Here is a 13,388-nt window from a genome sequence, read left to right as displayed (position 1 = left end):
AGTGGAGCTAAGGGACAAAATATGAAAGATATGGTATATTGTAGCACAGAGACAAGAAACAGGCAGGAAGGAGTACATCAAAGTGTTATGAAGTTGAAGGCGTGTACTGTACCTTTAAGAGAGAGTGAATGCTATTCTGCACCAAGAGCTTACAAGAACCTATGTCATACATAACTAGATAACAGTCTCAGAGTGTACTGGAAAATTGAAAATATGCAACATTTAGCTGAGTTGGTTAGGAGAAAGTGAGGACTACAGAGGCTGGAGAACAGAGCCGAGGGTATGGAGCCGGAAAAGCACAGCAGGTCAGGCCGCATCCGAGGAGCAGGAGAATCAACATTTCGGACATAAGCCCTTCATCAGGAATCAGGTTGGTGTGCCTGGGGGCTGAGAGATAAATGGGAGGGCGGCAGTGTTGGGGGGGAAGGTAGCTGAGAATGCGATAGGTAGATGAAGGTGGGGGAGACGGTTGGAGCGGAAAGATGGGAACGGTGATGGACAGGTCACGAGGGCGGTGTTGAGTTGGAGACTTGGGACTGGGATAATGTTGGGGGGGGGGGGGGGAATGAGGAAATTGGTGGAATCCACATTAATCCTGTGTGGTGACAGGCTCCCAAGGTGGAAGATGAGGTGGTCTTTCTCCAGGTGTTGGGTGGTTAGGGTTTGGCGATGTAGGAGGCCCAAGACCTGTATGTCCTTGGTGGAGTGGGAGGGGGAGTTTCTTCATTTCCCCTCCCCCCATCTTATCCCAGTCCCAAGCCCCCAACTCTGCAACGCCCTTTTGATCAGTCCATCACCTTTCCCATCTATCCGCTCCACGCTCCTCTCTGACCTATCACTTTTCCCCCACCCTCATTTACCTATTGCATTCTTAGTTACCTTCCCCCCAGCCCCAGCACCCTCCCATTTATATCTCAGCCCCCCAGCCCATAAACCTAATTCCTGATGAAGGGCTTATGCCTGAAACGAAGATTTCCCTGCTCCTCGGAAGCTGCCTGACCCGCTGTGCTTTTCCAGCATCACACTCTCAACTCTGATCTCCAGGATCTGCAGTCCTCACTTTCCCGATATAAATTCTGTGTCTTATGGTCCTGTTCCACAACCACCTGATGAAGGGGCAGTGCCTAGAAAACTAACGCTTCCAAATAAACATGTTGGATGAAAACCTAGTGTGTGAATTTCAACTTCGTCTTATTGAAGTTTTTCAGTTATTTCAAGGAGGCTATTATTCTCAATTGCTCTGAACATGGATGTCTGTACCTGCATGCTTGCCTTCATTGACTGGTGTCCAAGAACACCCAGATCTCTTTGTACTGCCCCTTTACCTAACTTGACTCCATTTAGGTAGTAATCTGCCTTCCTGTTCTTGCCACCAAAGTGGATAACCATACATTTATCCACATTAAACTGCATCTGCCATGCATCTGTCCACTCACCTAACCTGTCCAGGTCACCCTGGAGGATCTCCTAACATCTTCCTCACATTTCATCCTGCCACCCAGCTTTGTATCATCAGCAAATTTGCTAATGTTACTATTAATACCATCTTCTATATAGTTTATATATATTGTAAAAAGCTGCGATCCCAGTACTGATCCCTGCGGTACCCCACTGGTCACTGCCTGCCATTCCGAAATGGAGCCGTTTATCACTACTCTTTGTTTCCTGTCAGCCAAGTAATTTTCAATCCAAATCAGTACTTTGCCCCCAATTACCATGCACCCTAATTTTGCTCACTAACGTCCAATGTGGGACTTTATCAAAAGCTTTCTGAAAGTCCAGGTACACTACATCTACTGGATCTCCCTTGTCCATCTTCAGAGTTACATCCTCAAAAAATTCCAGAAGATTAGTCAAGCATGATTTCCCCTTCATAAATCCATGCTGACTCTGACCTATCCTGTACTGCTATCCAGATGTGTCGTAATTTCATCCTTTATAATTGACTCCAGCATCTTTGCCACCACTGAGGTCAGACTATTAGTCTATAATTTTCTGCTTTTTCTCTCGCTACTTTCTTAAAAAGTGGCACAACATTAGCCACCCTCCAATCTGCAGGAACTGATCCTGAATCTACCAAACTCTGGAAAATTATCACCAACGCATCCACAATTTCTAGAGCCACCTCCTTCAGTACCCTGGGATGTAGACCATCAGGCCCCAGGGACTTATCAGCCTTCAGACCTAACAGTTTCTCCAACACCAATTCCTGGCAAATATAAATTCCCTTCAGTTCAGGTCCTTCGGCCACTGTTACCTCGGGGAGGTTGCTTGTGTCTTCCCCAGTGAACACAGATCTGAAGTACCAATTCAACTCTTATGCCATTTCTTTGTTCCCCGTAATATATTCCCCTGTTTGTGTCTTCAAGGGCCCAATTTTAGTCTTAACCATTCTTTTCCCTTTCACATACCTAAAAAAGCTTTTACTATCCTCCTTTAAATTTTTGGCCAGTTTACCTTCGTACCTCATTTTTTCTCTGCATATTTCCTTCTTAGTAAACCTCTGTTGTTCTTTAAAAGCTTCCCTGTCCTCCTTTTTCCCACTCATCTTTGCTATGTTATACTTTTTCTCTTTTGATTTTATATGTTCCTTAACTTCCCTCGTCAGCTACGGCCACCCCTGCTTCTTATAGGATCTTTCTTCTTTTTTGGAACGAACTGATCCTGCATCTTCTGCATTACACCCAGAAATATCTGCCATTGTTCCTCCACTGTCATCCCTGCTAAAGTATTGCACCATTGAACTTTGGCCAGATCCTCCCTCATAACTCCATAGTTCCCTTTATTCAACTGAAATATTGTCACTACCGATTGTACCCTCTCCCTTTCAAATTGCAGATTGAAGCTTATTGTATTGTGGTCACTACCTCCTAATGGATCCTTCACTTCGAGGTCCCTGATCAATTCTGGTTCGTTACACAATACCAGATCCAGAATTGCCTTCTCCCTGGTAGGCTCCAGCACCAGCTGTTCTAAGAATCCACCTGCATGTCCTTGGCAAAGGGGGAGGGGAGTTAAGTGTTCAGCCACGGAATGGTGGGGTTGGTTGGTGCAGGTATCCCAGAGATGTTTTCTGAAATGATCCGATGGTTGGTGTCCTGTAATGTAATGTAGAGGAGACTACATCGGGTGCAATAAGTGGTGGAGGTACAGATAAATTTCTGTTGGATATGGAAGGATCCTTTGGTGTCTTGGACGGAGGTGAGGGGGGAGGTGTGGGCGTAGGTTTTGCACTTTCTGCGGTGGCAGGTGAAGGTGCCAGGAGTGGGCTGTGGGCTGGTGAGGGGGTGGGGGTGAAGATCTGACAAGGGAGCCGCAGATGGAATGATCTCTCCAGAATGCTGATAGAGGTGGCGAGGGAAATATATCCCTGGTCGTGGGGTCCATTTGTAGGTAACAGAAGTGGCAGAGGATGATGCGATGTATGCGGAGTTGGTGGAGTGGAAGGTGAGGACCAGGGGGGTTCTGTCCTTGTTGCATTGGGAGGGATGAAGTTTAAGGGCAGAGGTGGAGTGGAGGAGATGCATTGGAGGGCATCGTCGAACACATGGGAAGGGAAATTCCAATCTTGGAAGAATAAGGCCATCTGGGGTTTTCTCAGGTGGAATTGGTCATCCTGGGAACAGATGCAGTGGAGACAGAGGCATTGGGAAAAGGGATGGCTTTTTTACAGGAGGTAGGGTAGGAGGAGGTGTAGTCCAGGTTGCTGTGGGAGTCAGTGGGCTTGTAGTAGATGTCCGTAGTTAGTCAGTCGCTGGAGATGGAGATGGAAAGGTCCAGGAAGGGGAGGGAGATGTCTGAGATGGCCCAGGTGAATTTGACCTGGGTTATCATGATTTGGAGATACTGGTGTTGGACTGGGGTGTACAAAGTTAAAAATCACACAACACCAGGTTATAGTCTAACAGGTTTAATTGGAAGCACTAGCTTTCAGAGCGCTGCTTCTTCATCAGGTGGTTGTGGAGTACACAATTGTAAGACACAGAGGCTCACACACACTCCTACACACACACACACACACACACACACTCCCACACTCACACATGCACCCTCTCACAGACTTAGACCCTTTTACACTCTCACACACACACACGTATATACACTCTCTCTCACAGAGACTCACATACTCCCACTCCAGACACACACACAAACCCACATGCACACATACACATAAACGCTTGTGGGGTGAATTTGTTCTTGCAAAGTTACGTTGTACTTTGCTCAAAAACTGCATGAATCCGTGTAAGAGTCTGTTAACTTTTTTTTAGATTAGAATCAATCTAAACATTATGGCACAGACAACAGCACACAGAGGGCTAACACCTTCAACATATTATCTGGGCTGACACTAATTGTTAAAATTAACCTGGGAATGTAACTTTTAAAAAAGGTTTTGTGATTTACATATGAAAGTAGTGAAACTAGCATGGTCATTCTAACAGATGAGAGACTTAACAAACAGGGGGAGAAGGGAAAGATCTTGCGGTGGCAGTGGATCCTGTGGCAGTCGCAGCAGCAGTGGATCCTGCAGCGGTCGCGGAGGTGGTCATCTTCCCGGTGATTGTGGAGGTGGTTGTCTGGACGGCGATCTGTTCCACTGCAGCATGGTCGGCAGTGGTTGTGGTCTGTGGGGCGACGAGGGTGGAAATGATGTCATAATTCACTATGGTGGTTGTGGCTGGAGCAGCCGTGTGGCTAATGGCATCCAAGTAGTTCCAGGGGCCAGGAGAAGATTCTGAAATGGTTGAGGAAACCCAAGTATTGAGGTAAATACATGAGAGTTTGTTCAACTTACGTTCTTTTATGTCCAATATAGTGAGGAAAAAGCATTTGGTCAGTGAGTGAATTGTTCTGAAGATATAAAACAGCAGAGGTCCTTTGCAGGTCTTGTTAGAAATGAAGATGTTCAGGGTGGGTAACAGGACAGCACGGAGTGTCCAGGTGGATGGGCTATGTTGGAGGCAGGAGAAGGTGGGTGGGTGGGAGTCTGAATTGAAAAAGTGGGTCCGTAGGTGGAGGAAGAAATGTTTGATGTTGCAATGCATGTCAAACGCATTAATCCAGGAGGCCTTTGCTGAGGACTGAACTTTCATCCTCAGTAAGGGAGAGGTCCGGGGGAATAGTAAAAACACAGCAGCACTGGGACGTAGAACCTGGGGTGGCGCTGGAGCTGAGACTGGAGTGCAGACTGCCACTGGAGTGGGCATGGTTATGGGATTGGGAGTGACATCACTAGCGGAAGTGACACTCACCATGGTGGGTTGGGAGTGGGGCCTACGACAGTACCCACAGGGGTGATGTAACGCGTGACATCAGCAGCTGAGTTCTGGTGAGTGATGTCGCTGATGGCAAAGTGACATCAATGGTATAGTCATCGGTGTTCCGGTGAGTGACATTTCTGGGGTCAGAAGTGGCTGCAGCGGTGACAATTGCAGGGGCAGAAGTGACGACAGTGTAGGTATCACGTCGGTGCCAGTGGTTGTTAGAAATAAAGAGGTTCAGTGTGAGTAACAGGCCAGCATGGGGTGTCCAGGTAGATGGGGCATGCTGGAGGTGGGAGATGGGGTCCTTGTTGGGTGGGTGGGCGGGAGTCTGAATGGATAAAGTGGGCCCAGACGCAGAGGCGGCAGAAGAAATGTTCAATGTCGCAATGCGTGTCAAACTCATTAATCTGGGATCATAGAAGGATGAAGTTGAGGCCATTTCTGAGGACTGAAACGATTTGATAACAAATTGCACACCTGTAAGAAAACTCTTCTGACTGAATTCACTGGACACTTACAGAAGGTGGCGGAAACAGAACTATAGAACTTGAACTGGGAGATGTGGAGTGCTATCAGACAGCCGTGTTAGTTAATCTCCATATTGACGCTGAGCACAATTTAGGCTTCGACATTATGAGGAAGATTAATTTATATTTTGACACGGCCAATTGTTGTGTTTGGCATCTTCAGTAAGGGGGAGATCTGGGGAAATAGTAAAAACACGGCAGGACTTGAGGCTAGTACCTGGAGTGTGGCTGGAGCTGGGAGCTTATGCCTGAAACGTCGATTCTCCTGCTCCTCAGATGCTGCCTGACCTGCTGTGCTTTTCCAGCACCACACTCTCAACTCTGATCTCCAGCATCTGCAGTCCCTACGTTCTCCTAGCAGTGCTAATCAGAATGGTATTTGTGCAACCTTGGTTCAGGAGACCAGGATATAGAATTGTTTTGTTCAAAATGAGAAAGGGAAAGAAATCATCAGTGGGAGTGATCTACAGGCCTCCTAACAGTAATCACAACGAGGGACAAAGCGTGCAAGAATAATTTTTGGCTGCTTGGAATTAAGGCCAGCAATAATCACAAAGGACTTCAATCTAAATCTCAATTGGATAAATCAGACTGGCAATAGTAACCTGGATGAGAAGTTCATTGAGTGCCTTTGAGATAGCTTCTCAGAGCAGCATGCTTTGGAACTGAGCAGAGAGCAGGTTATATTAGACTTGGTATTGAGTAATGTGACAGTATTAATTAATTACGTCAGAGTTAAGGCACCCGTAGGTAGCAGCGACCACAACATGATTGAATTTTACATCCATCTTGAAAGTAGGAAGGTTGAGACTTCAAGACTTCTAACTAAACAACCTTGTTTATGGTGGTGCAATTGGAGATAGCCAAGAAAATCCCCACAATTGAATCCACAGCTGACCTCCATCAACGTCGAAATGTTGAAGATAAAATTAATGTTAATGTGTCTGAACCTTGTGAAGCATTTTGCCTTACCCAATCCTCTGAATATGGGAGGAGGGGATCTGCAGGCCAAGAAAATGGCAAGCCTAGGCACTGTAAGATATAATATGGGAGATGCGTGAAGGAATTAAGTAAGTGTAGGCAGTGAAAGGGAGAACACCCAATAGAAGTTCACAAGAATCTCTATAACCTAGACCGGACTTTGCAGACACTGCAAAACAGGGTAAATTGGATCCAAACACATGTTTCACATGCTGCTGAGGCAGCAAAGAAATCATGCGAAAATGTTGATACAACGGAGAATATCACCACAGAATGATGGGTGATAAGAAAGGTGTCCTGAGCATGGGAGAAAGAGGTCCATGAATCAGAGCACCCCAAACAAGGCAAGATAAAAATGCACTCATTAAACCATAAACCTTGGCCCCCTGGGAATGAAGGGGAGAACTGAAACTAGGGAAGCTATTATCAGAGCCATTTACCTCCATACAGCTATCCCCCCAGTGAGAGGGGAATCAGCAGTAGGGAGGTCCAAGGTAGCAGCTGCCGCTGCAATAGTGGGCATACAGGCACTTTGCAAGAGGCTGCAGGGTACCCTTGTAGTTAGCACTGCCACATAAGCCAGACTCAAGACTCCAGTCTATGCTGCTGGAAGGACCAGAAACACTAGCTAACTTGGTGGGTGAGATCACGCAGCCAAATTTAGTGGAGGAAATCCCACCACCTAATTCCTTGATCTGTTCTTGGGTCTCTGCTCTTCGTAGTTTTTAATAAATGACTTGGATGAAGAAGTGGAAAGGTGGGTTAGTAAATATGTCGATGACACAAAGCTCGGTGGTATTGTAGATGGTGTCGTGGGCTGTTGCAGGTTACAACATGACATTGACAGGATGCAGAGCAATGCTGAAAAGTGGCAGATGGAGTTCAACCTGGATAAATGGGATGTGATTCATTTTGGAAGGTTGAATTTGAATGCTGATTGCAGGGTTAAAGGCAGGATTCTTGTCAGTGTGGAGGAACAGTGGAGTCCATGTATAGATCCCTCAAAGTTGCCACCCAAGTTGATTGGGTTGTTAAGGAGGCATATGGTATTTTGGCTTTCATTAATAGTGGGATTGAGTTTAAGAGCCATGAGGTTTTGCTACAGCTCTGTAAAACCCTGGTTAGACGGTAGCTGGAATTTTGTGTCCAGTTCTGGTTGCCTCATTATAGGAAGGATGTAGATGCTTTCAACAGGGGGCAGAGGGGATTCTTAGCTGCCTGGGCCTTATGTACGCTTCCCTTTTCCTCTTGGCTAGTCACACCATTTCTTGTCTTTCCTATCCCTTTTTCTAAAAGGGTCATACCTATCTTTGAAAACCTCCCACATATCAAAGATGGACTTCCTGTCAAATAGATGCCCCTATCCACATTTCCAAGCTCCTGCCTAATTTTGACATAATTGGCCTTGACCCAGTTTAGCACTTGTCCCTTAGGACCATTCTCACCTTTGTCTACGAGTATGCTAAAACTTATAGAATTGTGGTCACTATTCTCAACGAAATCCCCTACTGCAACTTCTACCAACTGGCCTGGCTCATTCCCTAACACTAGGTCCAATATGGCCACTTCCCTCATCAGACTATTGACATACTGCTCTAGAAAACATTCCTGGATGCTCCTTACAAGTTCTGCCCCATCCAGGCCTCTGACACTAAGTGTATCCCAGTCAATGTTGGGTAAATTAAAATCTCCTATCACCACCACCCTGTTGCCTCTTCATCTTTCCATAATCTGTTTACCTATTTGTTCTTCTACCTCACACTCACTGTTAGGAGGCTGTAATAAAGCCCCACCAATGTAACTGCACCCTTCTTATTTCTCAGCTCCACCTATAATGCCTCACTGCTCAAGCCCTCCACAGTGTCCTCCTTTAGCACAGTCGTGATATCATCCCTGACCAACAATGCAACTCTTTCCCCGCTTTTACTTCCCTTCCTGTCCTGTCTGAAGCATCTATATCCCGGAACATTTAATTGCCAATCATGTCCTTCCTTCAACCAAGTCTCTTTAATCGCAATAATGTCATACTCCCAGGCACTAATCCAAGCCCTAAGTTCATCTGCCTTACCTACTATACTCCTTGCATTAAAGTATATGCACTTCAGGCCGCCAATTCTTTTGCGTTCATCTGCTCTCTGCCTATTCTTCCCCTTGGTGATGCTAATTTCCCATTTCTAATTAAATTAGAAATGGGAAACCAGCCAGAAGTGCATTCCTACACATTTGTTCAGGACAAATGGTTATTCAGGAGTGGCATTGTGGCTCACTGGTTAGCACTGCTGCCTCACAGCGCCAGGGACCTGGGTTCAATTTCATCTTCAGGCTACTCTCTGTGTGGAGTTTGCACATTCTCCCTGATTCTGTGTGGGTTTGCTCCAGGTGCTCCGGTTCCTGCCACAGTCCAGGGATGTGTAGGTTCGGTGGATTAGCCAGGGTGATAGGGATAGGGTAGAGAGATGGATCTGGATGGGATGCTCTACAGACGGTCAGTGTGACTCAATGGGACAAATGGCTTGCTTCCACACTGTAGGGATTCTATGATTCTATGACTACACGAGGACCATAAAATGGGTGGTTTTAAAACACACAGGCAAAACTCTGTATGACAATATATACTACTTACCATAAATTGGTACCAGTGACATGTTAGAATTATCCGGAATGCAGCTGCCAACATAGCGCCCTTTCCAACTTCTGAAATTATACTGGTACTTAGCTTAGTGGCTATTTGGATGAAAAACAGGGATTGACACGCTGGGGCATAGCAAAAAATATGTCCAGTGATTTGGCAACAGAGCACAACTGTCCACAGTTGATAGACTTGATTTGGCTAATGTGGATAATAAACTCAAACTTTTAACCCAGCAAGTCAAAAGACCTTGGATCATCTTGGACAGTCACTAACAGTCCCCCACCAAGCAGGGAATAAAAGAAAATCAGGCAGACCAACACTGAGTAATCATGCTAAAAGGGCAACCTGGACCATAAACAAGACTATCAGGAAAGATAGATAATGACAGTAGGCAGCAGAATTGGTCCCTTGGCGCATATATAGGCAGTGGATGATTGAACAGTTGAGGGAGAACCTCCAGGTAGGCTAAGAAGGACAGGTCTGAAAATGTGTTGCTGGAAAAGCGCAGCAGGTCAGGCAGCATCCAGGGAACAGGAGAATCGACGTTTCGGGCATAAGCCCTTCTTCAGGAAGGACAGGTCCCATTTGGACCACTGGTGAACAGATATAGCACTTGTTAAGAGAAGATACATCCCAGTATTTCAAATAGTTAATTATGACAATTGACCAAGGTCCAGCTTAACAACAATTGTAAGGGGACCTCAGGACAAGCCACAGTGATGGTCCCAATCATACAGCCAAATCAAAATGGGTTACAATTCTTCAAGGTGTAAAGTGTTGGCATTATCCAAGAGGGAGCATGGTTAGAATACGACGGCACCTTTGTATACACTGTTGGGACAGAGGGAGGATTCATAGGTACCACTCTAAATAAAATTCAATAAACAAAAGATGTAATTTTATGCCCCGATCCACATATTCAAATGAAGATGCCTTGTGTGGTTTCCACACAGATGCTATCCTAAATTGTACTGTAGAGAGCTGGAGCCTGAACACAGACATCACTAGGGTAGTGTTTGGGGGAGGATGAATATGGCATTACAACTTCCCTAAAACATTACCAGTATGGGACTTTCACATCTAACATCCAAAACACCACTTTTGTATTAGGCCACATATACCAGCCAGGGTAGGCCTAATCGAGCTGACAGACATCCACAGCAGGAGTGAAATCTTGGTCAATGTCAGTGGTGAACTCGGATAAATTTTCAGAGATTATTGGGAGAAGTACGACATGGGCATTGAAGTATTAACAGAAATATTACAGCAGATCCAGACACAAATGACATTTTTCAAAATTCATTTGTGGAACGTGCTTATCGCTGACTGGCCAGCATTTATTGCCCATCTCTAGTTGCCCTTGAGAAGGTGGTAGCGAGCTGCCTTCTTCACCTGTTGTGGGTTGACCCACAATGTTATTAGGGAGAGAATTGCAGGATTTTGACCCAGCAACAGTGAAGGAAAGGTGATACATTTCCATGTCAGGATGATGAGTGGCTTGAAGGGGAACTTGAAGGTAGTGGTGTTGCCATGTTTCTATTGTATTTCATGGTGAAAATGGTCATGAATTTGGAAAGTGCTGTCTGAGGATCTTTGGTGAATTTTTGCAGTGCATCTTTTAAATAGCACACATTGCTGCTGAGGGTTGGTGGTGGAAGGAGTGGATGCATGTGGATGTAGTGCCAACCCAGCAGCTACTTTGTCCTGGATAGTGTCAAGCTTCTTGAGTGTTGTTGGTGCAGCAACTATCCCGGAAAGTGCACAGTAATGCATCACACTCCTGATTGCCTTATAGATGGTGGACAGGTTTTGGAAGGTCAGGTGGTGAGTGACTCGCTACAGTATTCCTAGCCTCTGACCTGCCTTGAAGACATTGTGTTTATGTGGTGAGTGCAGTTGAGTTTCTAGTCAATGGTAAACCAGATTTGCATTTGAACATGGACTGCTTCAGTATCTGAGGAGCTGTGAATGGTGCTGAACATGGACAATCATCAGTGAACATTCCACTTCTGATCTTATGATGGAGGGATGATCATTGATAAAGCAGCTGAAGGTGGTTGGGTGGAGGACACTGCCCTGAGGAACTCCTGCAGAAATGTCCTGGAGCTGAGATGACTGACTTCCAATAACCATAACCATCTTTCTATGTACCAGGTGTGACTTCAACCAACTGAGAGTTTGCCCCCGAATTCCCATTGATTTCAGTTTTGATAGGGCTCATCAATGCCACACTCAGTTGAATGCAACCTTGGTATCAAGGGCTGTCGCTCTCACCTCCCCTCTGGAATTAAGCTCTTTTTCCCATGTTTGAACCAATGCTGTGATGAGGTCAGGAGCTTAGTCACCTAGCAGAACCAAGATTCAGGTTATTGCTGAGCATGTGCTTGATGGCACCTCCATCACTTTGTTGATGATTGAGAGTAGACTTATGGGGCGATAATTATCTAGGTTGGGTTTGTCCTGCTTTTTATGCACAGGACATTTCTGGGCAACTTTCTCCATTTTTCAAGTAGATGCCAGTGTTGTAACTGTACTGGAAGACCTTGACTAGGAGAACAGGAAGGTCTGGACAGATATCTTCGGTACTGTTGCTGTCACTGCCTCTAAACTTTGCAGTATCCAATGTCTCCAACCGTTTCTTGATATCACATGGAGCAAATCAAATTGGCTGAAGACTGATATCTGTAATGCTGGTGACCACTGGAGGAAGCCGAATTGAATCTGGCACTTTTTGCTGAAGATTGCTGTGAATGCTTCAGCCTTATCTTTCACAATGATGTGTTGGGCTCTTCCATGATTAAAGATGGAGATATTTGTGGAGCCTCCTCCTCCAGTGAGTTGTTTAATCATCCATTACCATTCATGACTGGATGTGACATGACTGCAAAGCTTAGATCTGATCTGTTGATTGTGGGATTGCTTAGCTGTATGTATACTTGCTGCTAACACTATTTGGCATTCAAATAGTCCTGTTTGGTAGCTTCACCTATTGAAAGTATGTTCAGGTATGCCTGGTGCTGCTCCTGACATGCCCTCCTGCACTCTCCATTGAACCAGGGTTCATCCACTGGCTTGATGTTAATGGTTGAGTAGGGGATATGCCGAACCAGGTTGCATGTTGTGCTGGAGAACAATTCTGCTGCTGTCGATAGCTAACAGCACCTCATGGATGCTCAGTCTTGAATTGTTAGATTTGTTTCAAGTCTCTCCCATTTAGCATGGTGACAGTGCCATACAACATTAGGGAGGTTATTCTCCATGTGATAGCAGGACTTTGTCTCCACAAACACAAACACTCTGACCAATACTGTAATGGACAGATGCATCTGCAGCTGACAGATAGGTAAGGATGAGGTCAAATATACTTTTCACTCTTGTTGGTTCTCTCACCACTTGCTGCAGACCCAGTCTAGCAGCTATGTCTTTTCACACCCGACCAGCTTGATCAGTAATACTGTTGCCAAGCCATTCTTGATGGTGGTTACTCACATACCCACTCAGAGCACATTTTGTGCCACTGACATCCTCAGTGCTTTCTCCAAGCGTTGTTCAATATGGAGGAATACCGAATTATCAAGAGAGGACAGTACGTGACAATCAGGTTTCCTTGCCCATGTTTAGCCTGAAAACATGGTGCTTCATGGGGCCAACATGAAGGACTCCAAGACCAACTCCATCTGACTTTATTTCACTGTGCCGCCACTTCTGCTGAGTCTGTCCTCCTAGTAGATCAGGACGTATCCACGCATGGTGATAATGGTGTCTGGGATATTGTGCGTAATATATGATTCCGTGAGTATGACTATGTCTGGCTGTTGCTTGACCAGTCTGTGAGATAGCATCCAAGGAACAGGAGAATCGACGTTTCGGGCATAAGCCTTCTTCAGGAATGAGGAAAGTGTGCCCAGCAGGCTAAGATAAAAGGTAGGGAGGAGGGACTTGGGGGAGGGGCGTTGGAAATGCGATAGGTGGAAGGAGGTCAAG

The 13,388-nt window shown here is 45.7% G+C and overlaps 1 protein-coding gene across 3 annotated transcripts in view; it reads right to left on the bottom strand.

Moving 5' to 3' along the window:
- The window catches only part of mipol1 (mirror-image polydactyly 1), a 413,402-nt gene that overhangs the window by 167,429 nt on the left and 232,585 nt on the right, over nt 1-13,388 (bottom strand). The window lies entirely within an intron of this gene.

This window comes from Chiloscyllium plagiosum, chromosome 10, assembly GCF_004010195.1.
Source record: "Chiloscyllium plagiosum isolate BGI_BamShark_2017 chromosome 10, ASM401019v2, whole genome shotgun sequence".
In the NCBI taxonomy this organism is placed as follows: domain Eukaryota; kingdom Metazoa; phylum Chordata; class Chondrichthyes; order Orectolobiformes; family Hemiscylliidae; genus Chiloscyllium; species Chiloscyllium plagiosum.
The sequence above is the reverse complement of the archived record's forward strand: the minus strand, read 5'-3'. Positions and strand labels throughout refer to the sequence as shown.